The sequence below is a fragment of the Ovis canadensis genome, chromosome 26 (assembly GCF_042477335.2).
Source record: "Ovis canadensis isolate MfBH-ARS-UI-01 breed Bighorn chromosome 26, ARS-UI_OviCan_v2, whole genome shotgun sequence".
NCBI classification, from domain to species: domain Eukaryota; kingdom Metazoa; phylum Chordata; class Mammalia; order Artiodactyla; family Bovidae; genus Ovis; species Ovis canadensis.
The window spans coordinates 60,614,520-60,639,789 of NC_091270.1; positions in this window are offsets into that span (position 1 = coordinate 60,614,520).

Sequence of the window (25,270 nt, forward strand, 5' to 3'; positions counted from 1 at the left end):
CTTTGCACAGTGAGGGACAATATCAGCAAAATAAAAAGGCTGCTAGCTGAGTGGGAGAAGATATTTGCAAACAATTTGCCTGATCAGGGGTTGATATCCAAAATACACAAAGAACTCATGCAATTCAGCCCCAAAACGCCACCACCAACAAAAAAACCTTCTTAAAAAATGGGCAGAGGTCCTGGAGAGACATTTTTCCAGAGAACATATACAGATGGCCAGCAAGCACATGAAAAGATACTCAGTATCAGTAATCCTAAGGGAAATGCAAATCAAAACCCCAATGAAATATCACTTCACACATGTCAGAATGGCTATCGTCAAAAAGACAACAAATAAAAAGTGTTAATAAGGACGTGGGAAAAGGAGACTCTTATGCATTATTGGTGGGAATGTAAATTGGTGCAGCCACTATGGAAAACTGTATGGGTGTTTCTCAAAAAACTAAAAACAGAACTATTATACGATCCCACAATTCCACTTCTGGGAATTTTTCTGAAGAAAATGAAAACATTAATTCATAAATGTAAATGCACACCTATATTCACTGCAACATTATTTACCACAGCCACGATACGGATGGAAGCAAACTAAGCCATGATATGGATGCAAACATATATAGATATATCTCTCATATATATGTGTGTACATGTATGGGTCATATGTGTGCCTATTATATGTGCATGTATATATATTTATGTATATAATGAACTACTATTCAGTCATAAGAAAGAATGAAATATTGCACTTATGACAACATAGATGGAACTAAGTGAATAAGACAGAGAAAGACAAATACCATATAATTTCACTTGTATGTGGAATCTAATAAATCAAAAATGAACAGACAGAAGCAAGAGTCAGAGATACAGAGAACAGACAGGTAGTTCCAGAGGTCAGAGAGGTCAGGGGAGGAGAGCAATAGACGAAGGAGATCCACAGGCACGAGGTTTTGATTAGAAAATAGATGAAGCACAGGGATGAAGTGCACAGAGCGGGGAACATCGTCAGTATGCATGTGGTATCTTTGGACAGAGACAGAGTGTTATGGTGTTATGGTGATCATTTTGAAATGTACAGAAATATTGAAACATGCTGGGTACCAGGAACTGACATTGTTTAGTAGGTCAATTAGACTTTAAAAATAAACAGACTTATAGGAAAAGAGATCCAAACTGTGGTTACTAGAGGTACGGGTGGGTAGTGTGCAAATTGGGTGGGGCAGTCATAATGTATAAATTCCAGTCATAAGATAAATAAGTATCAATACTAGGAACGTAATGTACAACATGATAAAGATAATTAAAACTGTGATGCATTATAAATGAAAGTTAAGAGAGTAAACTTTGAGTTTTCATCAAGAGGAAAAAAATGATTTTTTTATTTCTCTAATGTTGTGTCGATATGAGATGATGGATATTCATTAGACCCATTGTGGTTATCATTTCATGATGCATGTAAGTCAAACCATTATGCCACACACCTTTAGCTTATACAGTGCTCTATGTCATTTATATCTTAATAAAACTGGGGGGAAAGTGTTAACTAGAAATGTTGTCTTACCTGTTTTGCTCTCAAAGGGGCATAGATAAAAGGGGCACATAGTAGATACTCAGTTTAAGTTTGTTAATTTATTTACTTCAAAGTAATTCCAGATTTTCTGATTTTCAATACTGAGTATATACTGATTTCAGTACCACAAAATCACAATTAAGATAAACCATCCAAATTATTCAACAAAGGAATCACGTCTTTATATTCAAGAAGCTGTGTTACATACCAGCAACAACCTCTCCCACAACATGACTGATAGGGAAATGTGCCATATGTTTGGACTACGCCACTAAGGATATCATTTTATCTTCAGTATATGACTAAATGCAGTCAAAGACTCTTCACCAAGTTCAAACGGCAAGGACAGGATGGAAATAGTGGGCGAAAAGCGGTAAGGAAAAGCCTGCGCTCTCTTACACATTTCCAAGGTGCATGGTCTCTTCTGCGACATGATAAAGCATTCAAAATCTTTCCTCCAACCATACTCTGCATCTTCTCATGTAGGAATCTTCTACATCTTCAAATGTGGTATAGTGAGAGCAGAAACACATTAAAAAAAAAAAAAAGATTGCCACACCACATCTTTTCTGAAGAATATGTACTTTCCCAGAGTTAAGCTTCTCCAGTTGCTCATCTTGTGGAAGATAAAAGGGATGAAAACTAACGTAAGAGATTTGTTTCAATGCTAATTCAGTGAAGTAAAGAGAAAATCTGTCTCCTTACGTGGCAAACTATGACCCTGACTTTCAAATATGCTTATGAAAAGGGGTTAGGAAACTTCTGCTCTCTATCACTCCTAGTTCTTGAACAAAAGTGATAGTCAAATGAAGCGGTTTTGGTTTTGGTTGGGTGATTTGTGTTTGCCACACATGTGGTTCAAAGATATTTGATGGGCATTACTGGGGCATCGTCCCGAGCTAATGTTATGCACTGCAAAGAGCACACCTAATCTTTGAGGGAAAGAATTGCAAAGTGTTTTGTGCTTCCATTTTATTTTAATTCCTTTTTTCAAATATGAAACATGATAGGTTATTACAGCTGTTACATATGACCAATAATAAAATTCAAATGGATTGAGAAAAAGGAATACTGCCATTTACTTCTATGACAAGTAGAATTTTATTCTATTGCTTACTTTCTCTCTGAGCTCTATGTAAGCTGGAAATCATGACCTACATGTACATTGTAAGATGCTCCATGCCGCTAGGACATATGGCACCGGGGAATAAGAGCTTTGACAGTAGAGTTTCTTGTAGATATATGACCTTGGCCAAGTGATTTGGCCTAAGACTGCATTCCCTCATCAGTTGAACTAAGAATTTGGGCAATAATTCCAAATCTTTCTCTTGTGCAATCTAGTCAAAAGTGGATTGATGCATTTCCTGAATCTCTTAAAATCTATAGATTTCCCTCCAACTCTCTTTTTGTTCCTATTCGCAATTTATTTGTTAAATAAACAGGCTCTAAGTTTTGCTGATCATATTCCTGTAGTGTTAATATGTCCGTCTGTCTTTGTATTTCCTGGCAAATGATACACGTAGATTTGATTAAATTCAGATTTAATTTTTTGGCAAGAATATTTTGGAGGCAGTATTACGTTCTTCTCTTTGCAGGCACATGATAAATGACTGCTTTTCTTTTGGGGATATTAGCAATTGATAAACAATGCCGAGTTCATAATTTCTATAGAGATTTCTGAGTTTGTTTATGGTGAAGAGTTTCAAAATATATGTTGACACTATAAGAACCTATTTGTGTTTAACTTTATATAATTTTCTCTTCTGTTAAATAAAAACTGTAAGTTTTTATAAACTGTAATAAATAAATAAGTAGAAATAAGTCAATTCCTGTATAATTACCTGAGAAATTCAGTCTACTAGCCTTTCCAAAAAGCCCTGAGGATTTTTTTTTTTTTCTGTATTGCAAATCTGAGTGACAATTTCTACCCTCAACACTGTCAGGAAGAAAGAAATCTACCAGAGGTAGCGATGGCGTTAATGGGAAGACATCCTCCTAGTTAGATTCACCAGAAGGATTCCGCAGAGGACAGAGCGCGCGGAGATGAAGTCACACTCCAGGAGACTGTCGGCCCCGGGGCACAGGCGAGGCCTCGTCACTCGCTCTCCTCGTGGCGGCAGAGCGAGCCGTCCGCCTGGGACGCGCGGGGCCCCGGGCAGCCGAGCGCCGGTCTGAAGGAAGCAGGCTTCGTCCTCCTGCCAGCCCGGCGCGCAGCGCGGATCTGCGCACGGCTCCGCAGGCTGCGCCCGCTTATCTCCTGGCTGGAGGGTATGTTAGGGACACCGGGGAAGGAGCAATTTCAGCTGGGTGTCAAAGGAAGTCTGGACGGGAAGCACCGAAATGAGCAATCACAGACGGGGCAGAGAACAGCACAGGTCTCAACAGAGGACTCACAGAAATCTCTACCAGGAGAACCCTGATAAGGAAAAGAACAGCATGCCAATTTTGTGCTCCCGGGTTTACGTGAAAAAAAATGTCAGTAAGTCTGAATACATTTCATCCTAGAAAGAAAGTTTCTTACCATGACGACGTTTTCGGGTAGCCCAGAGGCTGCGGCCTTAGAGAAAGGCGCGTTTCTGTCCTCCTCTTCCCCTCCCTTTCTTCCCCTTTCCTTCCTTTCTTCCCCTTTCTCTCTCTCTCTCTTTTTTTTTTGTTTCTCTCTCTCATCAAAAGTAGGATTTCCTACTATGTCTAAATACTGACATTTGTTCTTGATTAGTCAGTTCAGTTGTGTCCAACTCTTTGCATCCCCTGGACTGTAGCCCACCAGGCTCCTCTGCCCATGGGATTCTCCAGGCGAGAATACTGGAGTGGGTTGCCATTTCCTCCTCCAGAGGATCTTGCTGACCCAGGGATCAAACCTCGGTCAGCTTCATGGGCAGGTGGATTCTTGACCCACGGAGCCACCAATATCAATTCCTAATTATGCAATAGTGAGACACCTAGGTATTGTCCAATATCAGGTGTAATTATATTTTCCATCCATACTTCAATGAAAATGAACAATAATGTACAGTGAAATAATGCTGCTGTTGACCAGGTTGGAAAACCACTCTTGGTGAACTGCTTCTGCATGGCTGTCTATAAGTGAGAAAGGAAGCTTTGGTAGCAAAAAGAGAGGCTTGGAGTCTATGGTCACATATGCTGTTTGGTTGGGCTGAGGATCAGCAGAATGAGCTGTGGAAGGGCTAAGTAAAACTAAAAGTGTCAACTTCCTGAATCTAGGAAGCAAGAGGTAATTTCTTCTTGGTTCTCAAGACTCCAGAAGTGAATGGCCGTGAAAGTGAAAGTCGCTCAGTCGTGTTCGACTCTTCGTGACCCCATGAACCACACAGCCATGGAATTCTCCAGAACAGAACACTGGAGTGGCAGCCTTTCTCTTCTGCAACCCAGGGATCGAACCCAGGTCTCCCGCGTTGCAGGCAGATTCTTTACCAGCTGAGCCACCAGGGAAGCCCAAGAATACTGGAGTGAGTAGCCTATCCCTTCTTCAGATCTTCCCGACCCAGGAATCGAACCAGGGTCTCTTGAATTGCAGGCAGATTCTTTACCAGCTGAGCTGTCAGACAATGACCATGAATCTTTGAATAAAGTCACTTGTGAAGCAATGGACCAAGGAAACCAACAAACCTTCCAAAGAGCAGCATTTGGGTTCCATGGGCTACTGATAACACACGGCGACACTTACAACTGCAACTTTTGGATGTGATGTTTTCACTCAGGACAGAATCACACTCATTCACAAAAACTCTTGTATACCCTTCCTAATATTTATATATATATATATATATATATATATATATATATATTAATGTCTTCTAGTTACGCAAGATTTGCTTTTCATCTTCCTCTTCCTTGGAGAAATGATGGGCATCAAACTGACTGAACAATTCAATAATGATTCCTTCACTATTGGATGTTAATGGTTTTTCAGTATTTTCACTGCCCACCTCACTATATCAGACCCCTTAACAAAGTCTCAGTTAGTCTGGTTCTGTCCAATTTCCATTCACACTTTTCTCAGTAGCTCTTACCATTTCCAATTTTCCTCCTAATCTATGGGCTTTTCTAGGTCTCTTAGGCTGATCTACTTTCTTTAAGAGCATCTCCACCTGCTCATAAGATAGAATCACGTGAATATAGGAGAATAATAGTGATGATGTATGCTACATTTGAACAAGAACAAGACATTGAATTCTTTGAGAAAAACAACTAAATTAATTTCAATGCACTCTATATGATCTTATCTAGATCTCAGGTGTAACTTAAATGTTTGTAGTCATATACACATGCCTATTTGTTAAAATAGATTCTTGTGAGTGGTGAATAAATATCCAGAAAACTTTTCCATATTATTTATATCAAATTTTCAAAGAGGGAGAATTCAAAGTGCAAGGGAATATCTGTCCTTCACTAAGTCAGGCACACAACGAGCCCTTTAAGTTACCCTGAACAGCTCAGAATCAGGCCTTGTTTTTAGTTTAGGATGCCATAATAGTTGCTCATATGTCACTGCCAAAATCCCTCTCTCCTACAAAGCAACAGAAACCAAAAAATTGACGAGCTGCCTTTATCATGAAAAACTCAGGTTCAAAGCAGTGGGCAACTATGTGATGTTCATATCAATAAACTAGCCAGCAACTGCTACACGCACTAGACATGGGGCTGTGACACACGCTGTGAGCCTACGCTGTATTAAACCATGATACGGAGGGTTTAAGTTCCCCGAGCAACGTGGGGAAAATGGAATTACTCTTTGTCATAATCACTATCATTTTAAAGATGCTTAGTCTATTGAAATAATATATGAAAACATACCTTTTAAACAGTGATTTCCATCTAAATACACAGAGTTGCTGTTATGGGCTAAATTGTATCTCTCCCTAACCACTAGGACCTCAGAATGTGAATGTATTTGTCGATAGGCCATTTAAGAGGATCATTAAGTTAAAATGAGACCACCAGGGTAGGTCCTAATTCAGTCTGATTGGTGTCCTTAAAAGAAGAACAGATGAGGACCCACAAGGAGACACCGAGAATGTGTATCCCAAGACCAGCCCTTGAATCTACAGGGAGACTCCAAGGGTGTGCATGCAGAGACCAGCCTGTGAATCTACAGGGAGATGCCGAGGGTGTGCGTGCAGAGACCAGCCCATGAATCTACAGGGAGAGGCCGAGGGTGTGCGTGCAGAGACCAGCCCGTGAAACTACAGGGAGACGCCGAGGGTGTGCGTGCAGAGACCAGCCCATGAATCTACAGGGAGAGGCCGAGGGTGTGCGTGCAGAGACCAGCCCGTGAACAGACACCATCCGGGGAGAGAGACCTAAGAGAGACCCAGTGCAGCTGGCACCTTGCCTTGGACCCTGAGCTCCAGAATGGAGAGAAGGGAAATCTCCATTGTTTAAGTGACCCAGTCCGAGATATTCAGATGGCAGCCTTATGAATACAGTTACTATTATTAGTTAAAATTAAAAGAATGCTGGAGATTCGAGTCAATCCAAGCCCTATTGCTGTTGTCAGTCACTCGGGTGCAAGCTGACTCTTTTGTGACCTCATGGACCGTAGCTCAGCTGGGCCCCTCTGTCCATGGGATGGATTTTTCCAGACAAGGATACTGGAGTGGGTTGCCATTTCCTTCTCTAGGGGATCTTCCCCGCTCAGGGATCGAATCCACATCTCTCATACTGTGGCAGGCAGATTTTTGTCACGAGGACTTCCCTGGTGGCTCAGCTGGTAAAGAATCCGCCCATAATGCGGGAGACCTGGGTTCAATCCCTGGGTCGGGAAGGTTCCCCTGGAGAAGGGAAAGGCTACCCACTCCAGTATTCTGGCCTGGAGAATTCCATGGACTCCATGGGGTCACAAAGAGTCGGACATGACTGAGTGACTAACTGTTTTACCATTGAGCCACCAGAAAAGCCCCATAAGCTCTATTAAGCCAAAACAAATGTCTAATGCAACTAGTTATACATCTAATTGTTCCGAAAGGAGAAAGTTCTCCTAGAGGAGAAACCCTGATGAGCACGATTTCTTTTATATATAATGAGAGAAAGATCATTTCTATGGGAACCAAGTCTCTGACCACGGAGAACTTCATAGGCATGCTTGGTAGCCAGGGGCTGCATAGTCTTCAAACCCTAATCTCATAATAGATCTTCAGATGCCAGTGCTAATTTCAACAGATTTCAGAACAGGTAATTATTTCTTCAACGAATCCCATAAAAAGGCCATGGAGGAAGTTGTTTCTAAGGTGGTAAGATCATGTTAAGCTTTAGAATGAGGCCCATGATGTTTACAGCCTGCTCCTTCGTTACTGAGTCACTGAATCATTCATCTTCCAATCAACAGGCTTTTAAGGAGGGCCTGCCCTGTAACTTGATAATTAGATAGTGCCTTAAAATAACTGACAGTTCATTTTCTAAGACAGATTGGGTGATAGAAATTATATTCTCTTCCAGCATATAACAACTACTTGCAGTAATTAAAGGACGTTTGCTATGGATGTTTGTAACACACAGTATAGGGATGAGGCAGGAGGTAGATTCCCCCAGCCCCCAGGGGAAAGCAATTGGAGATTCATTCCCTGGGGACTGAAGCTCCAGGACAAGACTAGCAGGACAGTTAAGAGAGGAGGCTGGGCCCTGCTCCGACCACATATTCCTCATTCTTGAAGTCAGGAGACCTCCCCAACCACACATGCTCAGAAAGGCTCCTTGGAGGTCAAAGGGAGTGATGAGTGATGTTAAGCTGCCCACAAGCCTTTGCAGTAGAATCCCTCTTGGCTAAGAGATGCGTGTGCACACAGGGGAGGATCCATGGACCGTGACCCAGGCAAACCAAAATGATTGACTAAAGGAAAACCAGGAGCAGTGTCCCACCAAAGTAATTTAGACCGCCACGAGGGTGTGACTCTTACTCTCTGGGTCTGCCTGTGTGTTCATCCACCCGCACTACGCTCTTTTTCCTCTTGGTATGTTACTTGCTTCACTACTTTCTTTGTGGAAATTCTTTTGCACAAATCCAAAGGGCCAGGCTGCTGTCCATGGGGTCGCTAAGAGTCAGACACGACTGAGCAACTCCCCTTTCACTTTTCACTTTCATGCATTGGAGAAGGAAATGGCAACTCACTCCAGTGTTCTTGCCTGGAGAATCCCAGGGATGGGGGAACCTGCTGGGCTGCCGTCTCTGGGGTCACACAGAGTCAGACACGACTGGAGCGACTTAGCAGCAGCAGCAGCAGCAAAGGGCCCGGGCCCTTGTCACTGAGCACCAGTCTAGCAGCCAGGATCTGGCGCTCTCACTGCTGCAAAGGGCCTTGGTCTCTGGGTGGGAGCCCAGGCCCACTCTGAGCTGTCATTGAGGCCACCTGAGGTCAGGGGAACTAGGGCAAAGGAACAGGGTTACCTCCGAGAAAAGTCAGCCCTGGGTCCTGCTGGCAAGACCCCAGGCAGGGCTTGTCGTCAATGACTTTGGTTCTATCCATTGTCATCTTCCAAACGTGGTAGTTTCTGCTCAGAGATCTGCCTTCTCTGAGATTGCTGAGCTTCAGGGCTCTTCACCTGCACAGGACCCTCTTTCCAAGGAGCCCTAGCAAAAGGAAAAATGTTTGATATTTTTTGTTGCTAATGATAGTCGGCTTTCAAAAATCATGATTTGCTATGATTGCTTTATTATCCACAGTATTCACGTTTGTATCTTATTGTGCACTTCTAATTTTGTATGTGCCAAGAAGTATCAGACAAGGAGATCCGTAGATCACAGCTATTTCACAAATGATATATTTATGACTCAGAGAAGGTAAAGAAGTTCTCAAGCTGAGGACGTTTGGCCTCCTGCCCAATATTCGGCAATACCATGAGACGTTTTGGGCTTCCTTGATAGCTCAGTTGGTAAAGCATCCGTCTGCAGTGCAGGAGACCCCAGTTCGATTCCTGGGTCAGGAAGATCCACTGGAGAAGGGATAGGCTACACACTCCAATATTCTTGGGCTTCCCTTGTGGCTCAGCTGGTAAATAATCTGCCTACAATGCAGGAGACCTGGGTTCGATCCCTGGGTTGGGAAGATCCCCTGGAGAAGGGAAAGGCTACCAACTCCAGTATTCTGGCCTGGAGAATTCAATGTGTAATCCATGAGATCGTGAAGAGTCAGACACAACTGAGTGAATTTCACTTCACTTCACCAAGATATTTTTGGTTTTTATTACCAAGGGGTGTGGCTACCAGCATCTTGTGGGTAGAAGACAAGGATGCTGTGTACCATCCTAAAATGCAGAGACCAGCCTCCCACATCCAAAAATTATCCCAACTAAAAATGCCACTAGAGTCCAGCCCGAGAGACTTTACAATAAAATGTCCACTCTTTCAAAACTGCTGCTGCTGCTGCTAAGTCGCTTCAGTCGTGTCTGACTCTGTGCGACCCCATAGACAGCAGCCCACCAGCCTCCTCTGTCCTTGGGATTCTCCAGGCAAGAACACTGGAGTGGGTTGCCATTTCCTTCTCCAATGCATGAAGTGAAACGTGAAAATGAAGTCGCTCAGTCGTGTCTGACTCTTTTTCGACCCCACGGACTGTAGCCCACCTGGCTCGGGTGGTAAACCAGGATCTAGAACCAAGTGTATATCTACAGACTACAAAGCTCATGCTGTTTCCTCTGTATGGCTCTGAAATGGGAAGCCATTCCCTCCTCCTGGGGATCTTCCCAACCCAGGGATCGAACTCAGGTCTCCTGCATCACAGGCCGGTTCTTTACCGGCTGAGCCACCAGGGAAGCCCCCATGACTCGGCTGTAACAGTCGGACTCTTCTCCATCAGCAGCATCGGCTTCCATGCTCTGATGAAAATCAGTCTCAGTTGTACAGTGCCTCGGTGGTCACTGAGTTTGCTTTCTTAATGTTTAGTAATTGAAACTAACAGATGTATGTGGAGATGCACTGGTGTGAACAGAGGGTGGTGGACGAGCGAGATGGCACCAGCCCTTTTCCAGAGCTACGGGTCCCCGTGAATGGCACTATCGCGCACTCAGGGATGCAGGCCATGCCCCAAGCGGCATCCCTATCTTGTCCTTCTCCCTCCCACCATCTTTAACCCATGATTCCATCTCTTAGAGCCCACTGCAAGTGACCTTCCACTGGTGCTGTGGCGTTCACCTTGGCGGACCCAGTCCACAGCACAGTCAGAGCGACCCTTCCGAAACACGCGTCTGAATATGATATCCACCTCGGTTCTGATCCTCACACTAACTGCTCATCCCTCCATGACCACACAACAAGTTCCCACTGGTCTTAGAGTAAAAGCCCAGATCCCCTCAGTGGCCAACAAGGTCCTTATAGTCACACCTGTGATTGTCATTGCAGAATCACCTGCTGTCTTTCTGTCATCCTGGTGATCTAGTCACTGGCTCTTTTTTTTCTTTGACACACGCATGTCACTTTCCACTGCAAGGCCTTGCACTATGCTTAAAATACCCTGCTTCTCACTCCTGCCTCTTTTTTATCTAATGCATTTAAATAAATCTCTCACTCCCTTGGATAGGCCACATTCTCACATTCTATGTTTCCATAGCACAACACAGATCTCTTTGTGAACATATCACAGCTATAGTTTTAAATTTACATGTGTGATCATGTTTTAAAAATGCAGTTTGCACTATAAGCTTCATGAAGGTAGGTAAGGTGCTGAATTTTGCTTGCAAAGCAAAGTATATTGAGAGTTTATCCTCAGTGTCTCCTAGAGAACTGGGCACTTAATGAGGTTCAATAAATACTTGTTGAATGAATTAGTGCACAAATAAATGGATTAATGCTTAGATTAATAAATGCATTGTAAAGTATTTATTGTTCAGTCATGTCCTACTCTTTGCAATTCCCTGGACTGTAGCCTATCAGACTCCTCTGTCCATGGAATTTTCCACCCAAAAATACTGGGGTGGGTAGCCATTTCCTCCTCCAGGGAATCTTTCCAACCCAGGGATCAAACCTACATCTCCTGGGCATTGTATATTCGTTACTGTCTGAGCCGCCAGAAGGTCAGTTCTTTGATTAATGAATGCATTATAGTAAAAAGTTAAGTAGACTTAGGGTAAATATAAGCCTTAATGCTCAGTGTAACTAAGCTCTGGATTAGGTATGATGCTAGGTAAATCAGAGCCAAAAAGATCTTAGGCAACTGGAGATATCTAAGGCAGGACAGTCACTCTGACTAAAACATAGCAAGAGCTAATTGGTGAGCTGAGTTTTCGTATGAAATGAAGCTTTTAATTTGTACTTTCCTGTAAACCAGTTAATGACTTTTCCAGAGTGTAACATTTGATGCCTTGAATGATCATTACTAGCAAAAATAAGAATAGATGGCATTAATGATGATGATACCATTGGTTTCAACGGCAGGTGGCAACATGGAACAGCTTTCTCCAAAAGACCTCGCAGGGCTGCCCTGAGGTGACGTCTCACGATCCAGCAGAGGAGACAGGGCTCTGGCATCAGAGCCGGTGCCAGGACCCTCACCTGCTCTGCCTGGAGCCGCAGGAAGCTCTGACTCAGGCCAGGCTGAGGCTGGCTGTCCACTCCAGGTAAGAGAACAGAAGATCCAAAAATGCAACAGCATAATGCCTCCTGCGTCTTTGTGGAATCCAAGTTCAAATTCAGGAACATGCTCCCTCTGAATAGCATGTAAAATGCAAAGCTGGATTCTAAATTTGAGGCATCAATAGTTTGTACTTGACTTCAGGACCTTTAATGTGTCTTTTTTTTTTTTTTTCAATTATAGCCGTGCATTCACCAAATTGCAGGTTATCTCAACTTTGAATGACCTTTCTCTAAATCTGTCAAATATGGTCTCTTAAAAATGTTACATTAAGAATAAAAAGTGAGGCTTTGACCCCTAGATGAATATGCTAATATAAATGAGAGTAAAATGTTTTAGCTGTAGCATTCGTCTTAAAACAACTATAATTCAACAACCTAAAATTCCACTTTTCCTCTGGTTTTTGCAGTGACATTTTCCCATTCATTTACCATCATCCTGCCAACGACGGCTATAAAACAGCAAAATTGTGTTGGCTTTTGCCCAGCCTGCTCCAAAATAACTAACTCTGGGATCTGTTGGAGCCCAAAGGAAGGATAGGTGGCCCCTTGATAGTTCTTGCTTTTAATTTATCTTTGTATAAATAAAACAGGTTGCCCTGCCCTCTCTAAAGCTGAAAGTCAGCCTTAAATGCCTAAGTGAATGACCCAAGGCAAGACTTGACGCCCAGGAAGAGGAGAGGCTGCAATTAGAGGTGCTTATTGTTTTGCCTCACAAGCAGGCTCATTACACTTTTCTCAAACACAAAGTGGGGACCCACTTGACCTGACCGCCTCTGTCTCTTTGGGCAAACAAAGGGAAATTGACTCTTCTGTCTCAGGTAATAGCAGCAACGACAACATAATTGATATTCAAATGACACCTCTCACAGAAACTGGTGTGAGTCTCAACCTCGAAGACCAGCTCATCAGGAAAAATTCCCGTCAGCACTCGATTGGATTTGGACGAGGGTGGCCCAGTGTAGAGCGAGTCTGAAGTGCTGGGACATCCCTGTGTCCTCGGTACTCTCTGCATCACGGCCCCTCTTGAATAAAGATTATCAGCTTAAAAACAAATGTAATTAGAAAGCAAAACAGAAAGGCAGGTATCGCTATATTGACATGTGTCTTCAATAAATATTTGAGAGTCTATGCAAGATGCTGAGAGACATAAAATAACCGTGAAAAGCTCCACTCACTTTTAATAATGAGTGCTGTTTCTGTGCTGGACATGGTGCTGTATAAACTGTCTCATTTGATCCCTGTGAAAACCCTAAGACATAAAGCAACGTCTTACCTCAGTTATACACATGATGACATTGAGATTCAACGGTGGCTTTTGGCCAAATTCCTAAAACCCATAAATGCTGAGATAGGATTCACCCCCAGTTATGATGGCTACCTTTCATGAAATCTAATAGAAAAGAGATAAATTACCAGTTAACTTGATCACAAGGCAGGATGAAAGCTGACTTAATAAATGCTATTTTTAACTTGGGGTATATCTAAAGCTGAAAGTGAAAGTGAAGTCGTGTCTGACTCTTTGTGACCCCGTGGACTGCAGCCCACCAGGCTCCTCCGTCCATGGGATTCTCCAGGCAAGAGCACTGGAGTGGGGTGCCATTTCCTTCTCCTTTAAAGCTGAAGGGGTTGGGTATTGTAACACTTATCTTCCTGTTTGCCTTCAGATCCACTATGGTCCTTCTCTTGCTTTACATCAGACAGGGCTGACCTCCCAGACTCTCTTTCTGCCTAGGTTGGGCTAAAGGGAAGTATCCGCTGGTGGATGACGGGAGCCAGTGTGGAATAAGGAGACCCAGGATCTCTCTTTTCCTTTCTGTTCTCTGAGTTGTGTCTCAGTTCTCCAAGCAGCAGCACCTCTGACTTCGCCACTGTTCCAGCTCCCACCAGTCTGGCCCACTGTGGCTGCAGCTTCAGCCGGGAGGCTGTAACCCATGGTCACCCACCTTCCTCCTGTCTCTGCAGCTGATGACGGCCTCTGGTGATGCTGGCTTCTGGGCTGTTCTTCCTTTCCCTGTGTGCTCTTTGAACACCCTGTTACTAATTCTCCATACTGCATTTCTTCTGTTGGCTGATTTGACCTGGTGATTTCACTTTCCTGGCTAGACCTTCACTGGTACAGGTATCGTGGAATGTCGGCTGAACCCGAAAGGACTGGGTAGATGACAAGGAGAGTTAGAAGCTGAGAAGTCTCAGCAGTAGGTCTTAGCCTTGCCCTCTCTTTCTCATGCTCATGACTGTCATGGAAGTAGGGAACCCTTATGAAGAAGGGACACACTGAGTTAGACCCTTTTCAGAGAGGCTGCTAAGAGGAAGGGGTCTTGGCAAGGGTCTTTCTCTCCCTGCTCAAGGATTATTAGTGCACACGGAGGAGGATTTTGCTTCCTTTTTAAAACAGGTGGTGAGTGATACTAAAGATGTATATGGCACTGGAGTGTGACTGGGCCTTCTGCGTTTCCTACTTTTTGGCTCCTGAGCACCGTGCGTTGAAGGCAAATTGGACAACTGATACAAGGACACTCTACAGTCAGAGCCTCAATCTGTGGGAAAGAGGCAGGTGGCCTGGCAAACGAGCCACACACACTCCATATTGGCAATGAGCAACAGGAGAGAGAAATACTCTGAGGCTGAAATATGCAGCAACATGCAGGCAAATCACAGCGGCAGCCCCGAGATTCAAAGCCCCCTTACCCACCCAGACCAAAGGAGCTGCACGGGATGAGGTATCGTGCCCAACTTCACTGAGGTGGCAGGAAGTGAGCACACCAAATAGAGAACGAGACCGGCATACAGTTATGGAGGAAAGAGCAGCTGGCATTCACACAGCTGGGTGGCATCACTGAAGCAACGGGCATGAGTCTGAGCAGACTCTTTGGGCTTCCCTAGCGACTCACAGGAAAGAATCTGCCCGCACTGTGGGACACCTGGGTTCAGTCCCTGGGTTGGGAAGATCCCCTGGGGAAGGAAATGGCAGCCCACTCCAGTCTTCTTGCCTGGAGAATTCCGTGGACAGAGGAGCCGGGCAGATTACAGTCTACAGGGTTGCAAAGGGTCAGACATGACTTAGCAACTGAACAACAGTTCAGTTGCTGAGGTTCATTAGTAGAATGAATCCCCATGTCCTAAGCCAGTGTGGCTTTCAGAGTGGAATCCCCAATCAGTGGCACCGTGATCACCCGGGCACGTGTTATAACTGCAAATTCTCAGCCCTCCGACCCAGACTGTAGCACCAGAAATTGTAGTCATCATTTGCAGGTCATAGATTTAAAAAAATAATAGTAAACCGTGATAAGTATCATGATTGCAGGGTTACACAGGAGTAAAATTAGAACTCAAGTGGTTTTTTGGCGTCCTATTCTGTGCTGTTCTGTACACACAGTCAACCTGAAGATAAGAATGGCCCAAGGGTGATTTTCCACCATGTTGGCCACTAGACAGATGTTTGCAAAGGGTGATACGTCACTGCAGCCTCCTCCTCACTCACCAAAGTGTCAAGAGTGAGTTCGCATAACCTCACAGCTATCAGACAAATGCCCCTGTGCTCTGGAGCCTGGAGCGTCCAGCGAGGCATCGGGCAGAGCCCAGCACTTCTGCCCTCCCTGCAGGCAGGGGCACTGTGGATTGGGAGGAGGCACGGCCTTCAAAAGCAGAATTTGCCAGTCACTGAGTCAATTTTGGAAAAGTTTTTCAACTTTCCGAGTCTCGGGTTTTTCATTTGTATAAATGGGGACATTAACATCTTCTGCCTCAAAGGCTTGTGATGTGAATTACTCCCTTTTGTAAAAAAAGAAAGTTTATGTTTATGTTTATTTTTTCCATTTTCCTTCCAATTCTTTTCCCATTCAGCTCATTAGGGAATACTGAAGCGTCCCCTGTGCTTTCAGCAGGTCTTTGTGTTGCTGTGGCGTGTGCGCATTGCTGTACTTAAAATACATGATTCTTGGCTTCCTTCTCGCTGCTGCATTTTCTTCTGTGCCTCCTTCCCACCTCTGAGAAGATGGAGGTCACTCCACTGTCAGAACATTTGTTTACAGAACCAGCCATGGAAAGTTTGCATTTTGTTTTATTATGTGCTACAGAGTCTCTCAGCCTTTGCACCATTGACATCTGGGGACGGATAATTGTTACATGGGGTGTTTTGTGCCAGTGTAGGATGCCAGGAGCAAGCGATCCCTATCCCCTGATTTTGCCAACTGAACAATGTCTCCAGCCCTGGCCAGTCTCCTGAGTGCAAATCCAATCCCTCCCACCCCTCAGTCACAAGTCAGAAGTTGGTTTGAGGAGAATTGAATAAGAAGAGGGTTATTCTACCCAGTTGCACAAATCATCAGGGAAACTAGTTATTAAACCCTCACAGAGGATTTTTGCTAAATGGATTTATAACGATTCACATTTTGGCAGACCATTTGCTTTGACAAAGAATATATTTACACAGAAGAAGCCAGTTGGTGAACTGGGGCAAGTAATTTAATAATTGGGTGGAACAGAAGCCAACTAGTAAATAAACACTGGTGTTCTACGTCTGCTTTTCTATTTTGTCGATTTATTCGTATTCTACTATTAAATCCAACTAGCTCTACTCGGCACAACATAAGCCATCTGAGAAGTTCTTAACAGTTATTAAAAATGCCATTTTATTAATATGTACTGTATTATATGCATAATTAATAATCTAATTCTTCCCAGACACAATAGTGTGTGTTCACTGATCAATCCCTTAAAATAAAATACAAAGTGGTTCACATCTGTCCCTGCGAGAGACCAAAAAGCTCATGCAAGTCTTAGAATAAATGAAAATATTTTGTCCAGCTATCCCAGTTGAGTCTTAGGGATTGTAAATACAAGAGGAAAGTGTCTTGGTCCTTTCCCCTTCAGGGAACACCTTCGGTTGGACTAGCAGAGTCCCCTGGGATCCTGAGAGGTCAGGAGAAGGGACGGAAGCTGCTCTGTGGTCTGAGCAGAGAGACACACCCAGCTCACCGTGAGTGAGGAGAGTGAGTCAGCGTCACGCAGCGTCTGGAGGGTGTGTCTCAGTCACCCACTGAGCAGTGTGTCAGCGCTGCCGCTCACTGCTTTGAAACACTGAGATAAGACAACCTGTCACAGGTTTAGACTGGTCTTACCTGGTCCTTTCGGTACGAACTGAGTGGTCAGTTTGTCCTGAGCAGACATTCAGTCCACAGTGGAGAATATGACTGGGTCACAGTGTGTCGGGAGTGTGTGCCCTCTCAGAGGCAACCCGTCTGGCCTGGACCCTCTGCTCAGGGTTTCCAGTTTGGCCGAACCATCGTTATGTCTAAGCTCTTGGTGTCCAAAGTCCTGGGGGTGCGCTCTGGACTGCATGTTTGACTCGCCCTGAAATTCATCTGCTGAAGCCCTAATATGATGACATTTGCAGATGGGCCTTTGGGAGGTGATTAGGTCGGGGGTGGGGGGGGGGTCCCTGTGACGAGATTAGTGCCCTTATCAAAAGAGAGACCTCTGTCCATCAGTCTCTGCTCTCTGACCTGGGAGCCAGGAGAAGCCTCCCCCGAGAACCTCACCACACTGGCCCCTGACCTTGGACTTCAGCCTCCAGAACTGTGAGGAGTAACTGCGCGTGGTCTAACCATCCCCTGTGCTGCTCCGTTATGGCAGTACAGACGGGCTAATGCAGGCTGTTTCTGCAACGTTCTGCCGTCCCAGCACTGCTGCTGGCTGTGATTCTCATGCATCACTGAGTACTTCTTAGTTATTGGTGTAGAAATCACACTGAAACTATAGTGAGCTGGGCTGCAGAGAAAGCATAAAGCTTTTCCCAGATGGGAATGCCACCAGAGATCAACTGAGTAGATATCTACTTCACCCAGACAGACCCAATAAAGATGTGTTCTTTTTTTTTTTTAATATCCAAAATGACTTTTTTTTTATCAAGGCTGGTAGATTTAGATACAAAGCTGGATAACCATTTAAAAAAAAACAAACAAACTCAAAACACTGCTTTACTATTATCTGAAAGAAAAGTAAGCTCACCAAACAATACACTTCTGAATGAGAAACAAGAATCAAATAATAAACAGCCTATGTGTCCTTCACCTTGCTGTTTACTTTTCTCTGCTCTTGTTCAAACAGTTATTTAGTGGATCAAATGTTCAAATGCTAACCTGGCAGGCACTCAAAAAAAAATAAGAGGCCTCTTTTTTAAATTTTTATTTAGCTTCGCTCTTGTTTTTAAGACCAGAAGACCATATTTAAATGACACTGAACTGGTAGAGAAGAGCAGATGTCTGTAATTTATTTTCCTTGATTGGATTTTAATCGAATTTGCATAGGACCTTATTTATTTTCACTATCCAATTAAGGAGTCTGGACTCAGGAATCCAACTGAGGGTCAGCATTTGTTCTGCCTGATGGATGGTGGAGCTGTGAGACTGGGGTCATCTTAGGAAGTCTGATTCTGAGCAGAGACGGGGATATTCTAAAGCAGGGAACAGCTACTGGTTCAGTTTCACAACTTTTCTCTAGGATCTCTAGGAAATATTCCTACTAAAATAATTGTTAGTAGCCTATAGTCCTGGAACATTCTTCTAACACTCTACCTGGAAAATCTAATTTAATATATTTATCACTCTATGTGTGTAATACAATTCTACAACCAACCCCTTGTCAGAAATTCTGACATCTCATGAGCTGTAAAAACTACACAAAATAACTTCTTCCCACAAGTTTTTGGCAAACCTATTCATGGCCGGACATGAGCAGAACTGGTCTGAAGCTATTGCAGGCTTATTTTTTTCACTTAAAAAAATATTGGTGCATAGTTGATTTACAGTGCTGTGTTAGTGTCAGATATACAGCAAAGTAATGCAGTTATGCATATACATATATTCAATATTTTTCAATTTATTTTCTCACCTATATGCATGAGAATTATCACAAATATTAAGTGTGCAAGTCTTTGTTGATGCTCTATTTTATATATAGTAGCGTGTGTATGCTAATCCCAAGCTCCTGACTTATCTCTCCCCACTACGCTTTCCCTTTGGTCACCACAAGCTTGTTTTCCATGCCAGTCAGTCTGCTTCTGTTTTGTAAATAAATCCATTTGTATCATTTTTTAAAATCAGGTTCCATGTATGAGTGATATACGTATGATACACCATATGGTATTTGTCATCCTCTGACTTAGTTCGCCTAGCTTGATGCTCTCTGAGGCCACCCGCGCTGTTGCAAAGGGCGCTGTCCCGTCCTTTTCGCGGCTGAGCAGCATTCCGCTGTGCGTGCGTGCACCGCAGCGCCTCTGTCCACGCCTCTCGTGATAGACACTTAGGTTGTCTCCAAGTCTTGGCGTCTGCAGACAGTGCTTCAGTGAACATCTGGGCGTGTGTTACCTTTTTGAATTCGTTTTCTCCAGATATATGCCCAAGGGGGTGACTGCAGGCCCATTTGGTAGTTGTATTTTTAGTTTTTAAGGAACCTCCGTACTGTTCTCCATCGTGGCTGAACCACTTTGCTTTCCCACCAGAAAGGTAGGAGGGCTCCCTTTCCTCCACATCCTCTCAAGTATTTAATGTTTATGAACTTTTTGAAGAGAGTTATTCTGACCAGTTGAGGGGATACCTCACTGTAGTTTTGATTAGCATTTCTCTAGTAGGTACTGATGTTGAGCATCCTTCATGTACTTTTTCGGACATCTGTATGTCTCACTTAGATGTCTGTCTAGGCCTGCCCATTCTTGGATTGAGTTGTTTATTTTTTTGACATAAAGCTGTTTGTGTATTTTGCAGATTAATTCTCGTCAGTCGTTTCAACAACAGACTTATTTATTCTACTTTGTGTGAATATTCATACATTTGCTGCAGAAATAGAATTGTGATGATTATAAGGTGCCATATATCCTGGGAAGGGAGGTACATAATTAATTGTTTAAAATCTGAAAATAAAAATACTTTCTAAAATCTGGAAAATGCTGAATTTCCAAATCTTTCTCTAAGGTTTTTGGATAAGAGATTGTGGGCCTGTAATACTATTATCTGAACTTTAATGATAAGGAAATTGACTCATAGAGGTTAAACAGTCTATTCTTCAACAAGTCTTTATACAGGTACAAGCAGCCTTGTCTGGGTGCTAGGTGGGCGTGTATGCAGAGTTATCTGAATTGTAAATGCAGTTTATGGTCTTCAGTTCAGTCACCAGCTTCTCCCTGTGCCCCCGCCAGACAGAAACCCTCCGTCAGAGGAGCGACTACGGAGTCTACATCTAAACCAGGGCTCTTAGAGAAGGAATTCTCCACAGTAGCAATTTGACCAGGATGAGGAGCCCAGGGAAGGTCTGTCTGATGCAAACTAAGGCAAAACGACCCCTAGCTAGGTAACACCTTTACCCAAATCTGGGCTCAGGACAGAAAAGAAGGACTCACCCAATGGTGAGCACTGTTTAACTCCCACACTTTCTCTGTCACCATGAGGACTCTCCCCAGAATGGCCCTGAGTTTTCGCACTGCCAAACAGCCCTCCTGTGTGTGCCTGAAGACGTCCTTCCTGCCCTCCAAGACAGTTCCCATGATGCCTCCTACAGGAAGTCTTCCCGAGTCTCCTCCTTTCCTCTATGCCTCCAGAGCTCCATGCTGGTTGCCACCATGACTGGGCATCTTGTACACTGCCTGGGTTAGACTTTGCTCAGGGGTGTGTGCGCTAATGAGGCACCACTATGTGAAGCTGCTGCTGGTTGTTGGGCATCCAGAAGCCCATGCTTCTCCAGCTCTCATTGTGAAGAGCTTCCTTGTTTTGCTAACTCTGATTGCACTGTAAGAAGCAAAGGGCACCTATATCTGTTAAGCTCCAAAGATGAGAGACAGGCATGTCGATGGTCCCCGAGACTTCTATAAGGTCTCAGAATGAATGTTTTGCTCTAAGAGGAACGTTTCTGCACCATTCATTGCCCACTAAAAAACTTTCTTTCCTGATGACATATCCAAGGCGGCAACAGGCATAATCTGGTTCTTCAAGGTTTGTCCTGCTCAAGAAATACCATGTCCAGTTGGTGCCCCCTCTAACTGTGGCTTTCTGGTGCACTGAAAAATAACTGCCATCCTTTCCTCGCCATAGAATAACTTACTATAATTGAAGAGTTATGGTTTCTAATGGACCTGTCCTAGACCTTGTATTTAACCTAATATTCCTAAAATTGTGGCCTGCATATACTACATCAAAGCTGCCTGGGGTGTTTGTTAAAAGGCCTATCCAAATCCTACTACTTTTAATTTGGGGAGGGCCAAGGCTCATAATACTGAATTTTAAGAATGTTCTCCAGGTGATTGGGGGGTCACATGATAGTCGAAAAGCCACTGCTCTAATGAAGTTGAATAAAATTCTAAAGTTTAAATTTAATCCTTCGGTTCTGATGCACCTCGCTTCCTTTTCCCCCTTCCTTTCTTTTCGTCCTTCTTCCCTTCTCCATTCATTAATGAAAAATTCAAGAAACATGTGAATATGGCAACAGATAGAAGCTTGGAAAATGAAAATCTGGCTGCGTGTGTCCTTCGGTCAGTGTCTGTCCTTTGATCACATCCTTATGACACACTCTCCCCCTCCAAGCGTCAGGGATAAGCAGCTGAGAGGAATGACTTTCAGGATTTTACTCACTGATTTAGTAAGCAATTCAGCTGATACTTTGATCTGATTCTCTTGACTATTTCTTAGATGATCATCCGTGCTGTCCACTACGGTGGCCACTGAGCACTTGAAATGCCAGTAGAATCGAGATGTGCCTAACTATAAAATACACCCCGGTTTTCAAGCACTTCTTACAAATGAAAGACTGTTAGTGATCTCATTAGTAATTTGTATGCTGATTGTATAGTGAAATGACAATACTTTGGTTGTGTTGAATTGTGTGAAATACACTATTAAAGTTAATTGTACTTGTTTCCGTTTATTCTGCATAACTGTTTTACGCGCTACATGTTCCACATACTTGTTTCTTTTGATTCTTCCGGGCTGCCCTGGTGGCTCAGTGGTAAAGAATCTGCCTGCCAGGCAGATGTGGATTCCATCCCTGGGTCAAGAAGATCCCCTGGAGAAGGAAATGGCAACCACTCCACGTTCTTGCCTGGGAAATCCCACTGACAGAGGAGCCTGGCTACAGTCCATGGGGTCACAAAGAGTTGGACGTGACTTAGTGACTAAACGAAATAGAAAATGGGAAACCAGATACAAAGCTTGCATCTGAGACTCACATTACGTTTCTCGGTGTTCTATAGTGTTGCTTTAGATGCTTACAGCCTCTTACCTGGCTAAATCCCTAACCTCGGGTGTCTCAAGCTGAAGAAGTAGGGACCCAGGGTCAGACAGAGGACAGCTCTGGAAACACAAGGGCCCTAGGAAGTACACAGCTCCTGTGACCTGGGAGGGACCCAGAATTGTCAAATTAAAGAAGCTTCCCAGAGGATTCTAGTAGGACTTAACTCCGTCACCTCTTTCCATCATACCCCAGTTTAAATGATACTGCAGGTTACTGTATAGCAGAGGCAACTCTGCTCAGCATTTTGTAACAACCTGTATGAGAAAAGAATTTGAAAAAGAATAGACACACATATATATAACTGAATCACTTTATTGTACACCTGAAATGCAGAAAACGTTGTTAATGAACTATACTCTGGTATAAAATAAAATTTAATTTAAAAAGTAAATGGTATTTCAGGAGTCTATTTTCAAATACTATTTCTGTGGGTTTTTTTCCCCTTTTAAGTCACCCTCCTCCCATAAGCTAATTCTAAAAGAGTGTGGTTTTATCCTTCCCATTTAAGGGCTGAGTAAGGGAGTCACGATAGGCAAAGTGTGATTGCATCAAACAGTTCTTTGTTTTTGCTTAGTTTTCCCAGAAGCCCACTTGATACATGTGTTGGAGAAGCAAAAAGAGCGGTCACCGATCATGCCCTTATCTGAAGCTTCATGCCTCCCAAACTGCCATATTCTGCCTGCTTTTCAACCACAGACAACTTGGCCTTCTGAGAAGCACCTCCTTTGTCTCTTACCGGCTTGAACATCTTCTGCAAGGGTGATATTCGAGGAGCAGAACCTCCAGGGGCCTGTTGGAATCTGAGGTCAGAGCACAGTTTCCCCCCCGGCTGAAGCAGATCCTGGATATAAGGTTTCCTCAAGCCATGAACCTCACTCGGAACAGTCTAGAAAACTGCCTGTTGCATGTCTTCTTCTCAGAGATTGGGATGGTGACCAAAGTGAGCGGGTGTTTGGGGGACTTCAGACCAAGGAAGAGAAAGTCAGGTGTCAAAAACGTTACTAAAGCTGTGGATAGCAGTATTATTCATAGTAAATAGCCCTGTGATGTCCATCAATAGTAGAATGGATAAATGAATTATGGTGTATTCAAACCAGGAGTAATACATAGCAGTGAACACAAACAATCGTACAAAACCAGGGATGAACCTCATAACATTGAACAAAAGACACAGAGTATTACTGTGGGTTCCTACTTAATAAAGTACCAAACCAGGCAAAATGTTGGAAGTAAGGATGGTGATTACCCTTGAGGATGGGGTAATAGTGACAGAAGAAGTGTAAGGAGGGCTTCCTGGGTGCCACTTGAACGGATATGTTGTCTGTGAATAGTCACTGAGCTCTGCACTTACGATGCAAGCATGCTTGTTAAGTCACTTCAGTCGTGTCTGACTCTTTGCAACCCCATGGACCATAGTCCACCAGGCTCCTCTGTCCACGGGATTCTCCCAGCAAGAATACTGGAGTGGGTGGCCATGCCCTCCTCCAGGGGACCTTCCCGACCCAGGGATCGAACCTGCGTCTCTTACATCTCCTAGATTCTTACCATTAGCACCACCTGGGAAGCCCGCACTTATGATATGCACAACTCTTTGCATGCATGTTATACTACAGTAAGCAAAGAAGAAGGAACCGCAGAAGCAGGAAGGGGAGGATGGGAGCAACAAAGTTTTCATGTCAGAGACTCCTGCATTCTGCCCAAAGACTCCAGAAACGGCCCTGTCCACACCAACGGAGAGGAGAGCTCAGCCAACTATTGTTCCCTTTAGTAAACCTTCCAATCTCGTCTCATAAACTATATGTTTTCAAAGGGAGGCGAAAGGAGACTTCCAAATATGTCTAATTCCATTCATCTTCTTTGTCATCTCAGGCCCTTTACCATAAATACTCCCGCCTTATGGCTTGAAGCTGCAGATTGCATAGGTAAGCGGGCTGCTATCAGGGAGTTCAGAGACAACAGTGGCAACCCACGCTTCCTTCACAGCCCCTGCAGCACCAGGGAGGAGATGGCAGGAGCACCGCCGCACCACTGCAAGCACTCAAAGCCTGAGAGAATCCAGGGAGGAAAGGCGGACATTGCCAGAGCTTTCTACCACCACCGAATCCCTAGACTTCATTCTGATTAATCATCGACCTCTCTTGTGGTTATTCCCCTGTATCAAATTTCTGTAGAATGAATAGTGCATTTATCCATGCATTCAGTACATATTGATTGAACACCTAAAGGTCAAATGCTATGTTAGAGGCTGACAGTATAAGAAGGAGTTGTTGTTTCTGATTTTCTTAGGGTGCTATAGATTAATGAGAGCACAGATTAGTGGAGAGTCCTGGTACAGTGCAGTGTAATGTAGAAAGAGCAGAGTATTAAAACAGCAGAAATGCAGAAGTGCCTCCTCTATGAGGCTGTCTAACAGGTGATGGGGGATTATTTGCTTTCATGACAAAAATCACTCATGATAGCTTGCTTGCTGGATAGCTCAGCTGGTAAAGAATCCACCTGCAATGCAGGAGACCCTGGTTCAATTCCTGGGTCGGGAAGTTCTCTTGGAGAAGGGATAGGCTCCCCACTCCAGTATTCTTGGGCTTCCCTGGTGGCTCGGTTGGTAAATAATACACCTGCAATGTGGGAGACTTGGGTTCAATCCCTGGGTTGGGAAGATCCCCTTGAGGAGGGCATGGCAACCCACTCCAGTATTCTTGCCTGGAGAATCCCACGGACACAGGAGCCTGGTGGGGTACAGTCCATGGGGTCACAAAGAGTCGGACACAACTGAGTGACTAAGCACAGCACAGAGCTTGGACAAAACAGAGACGTTCTTGAATGCAAAGAGGTACA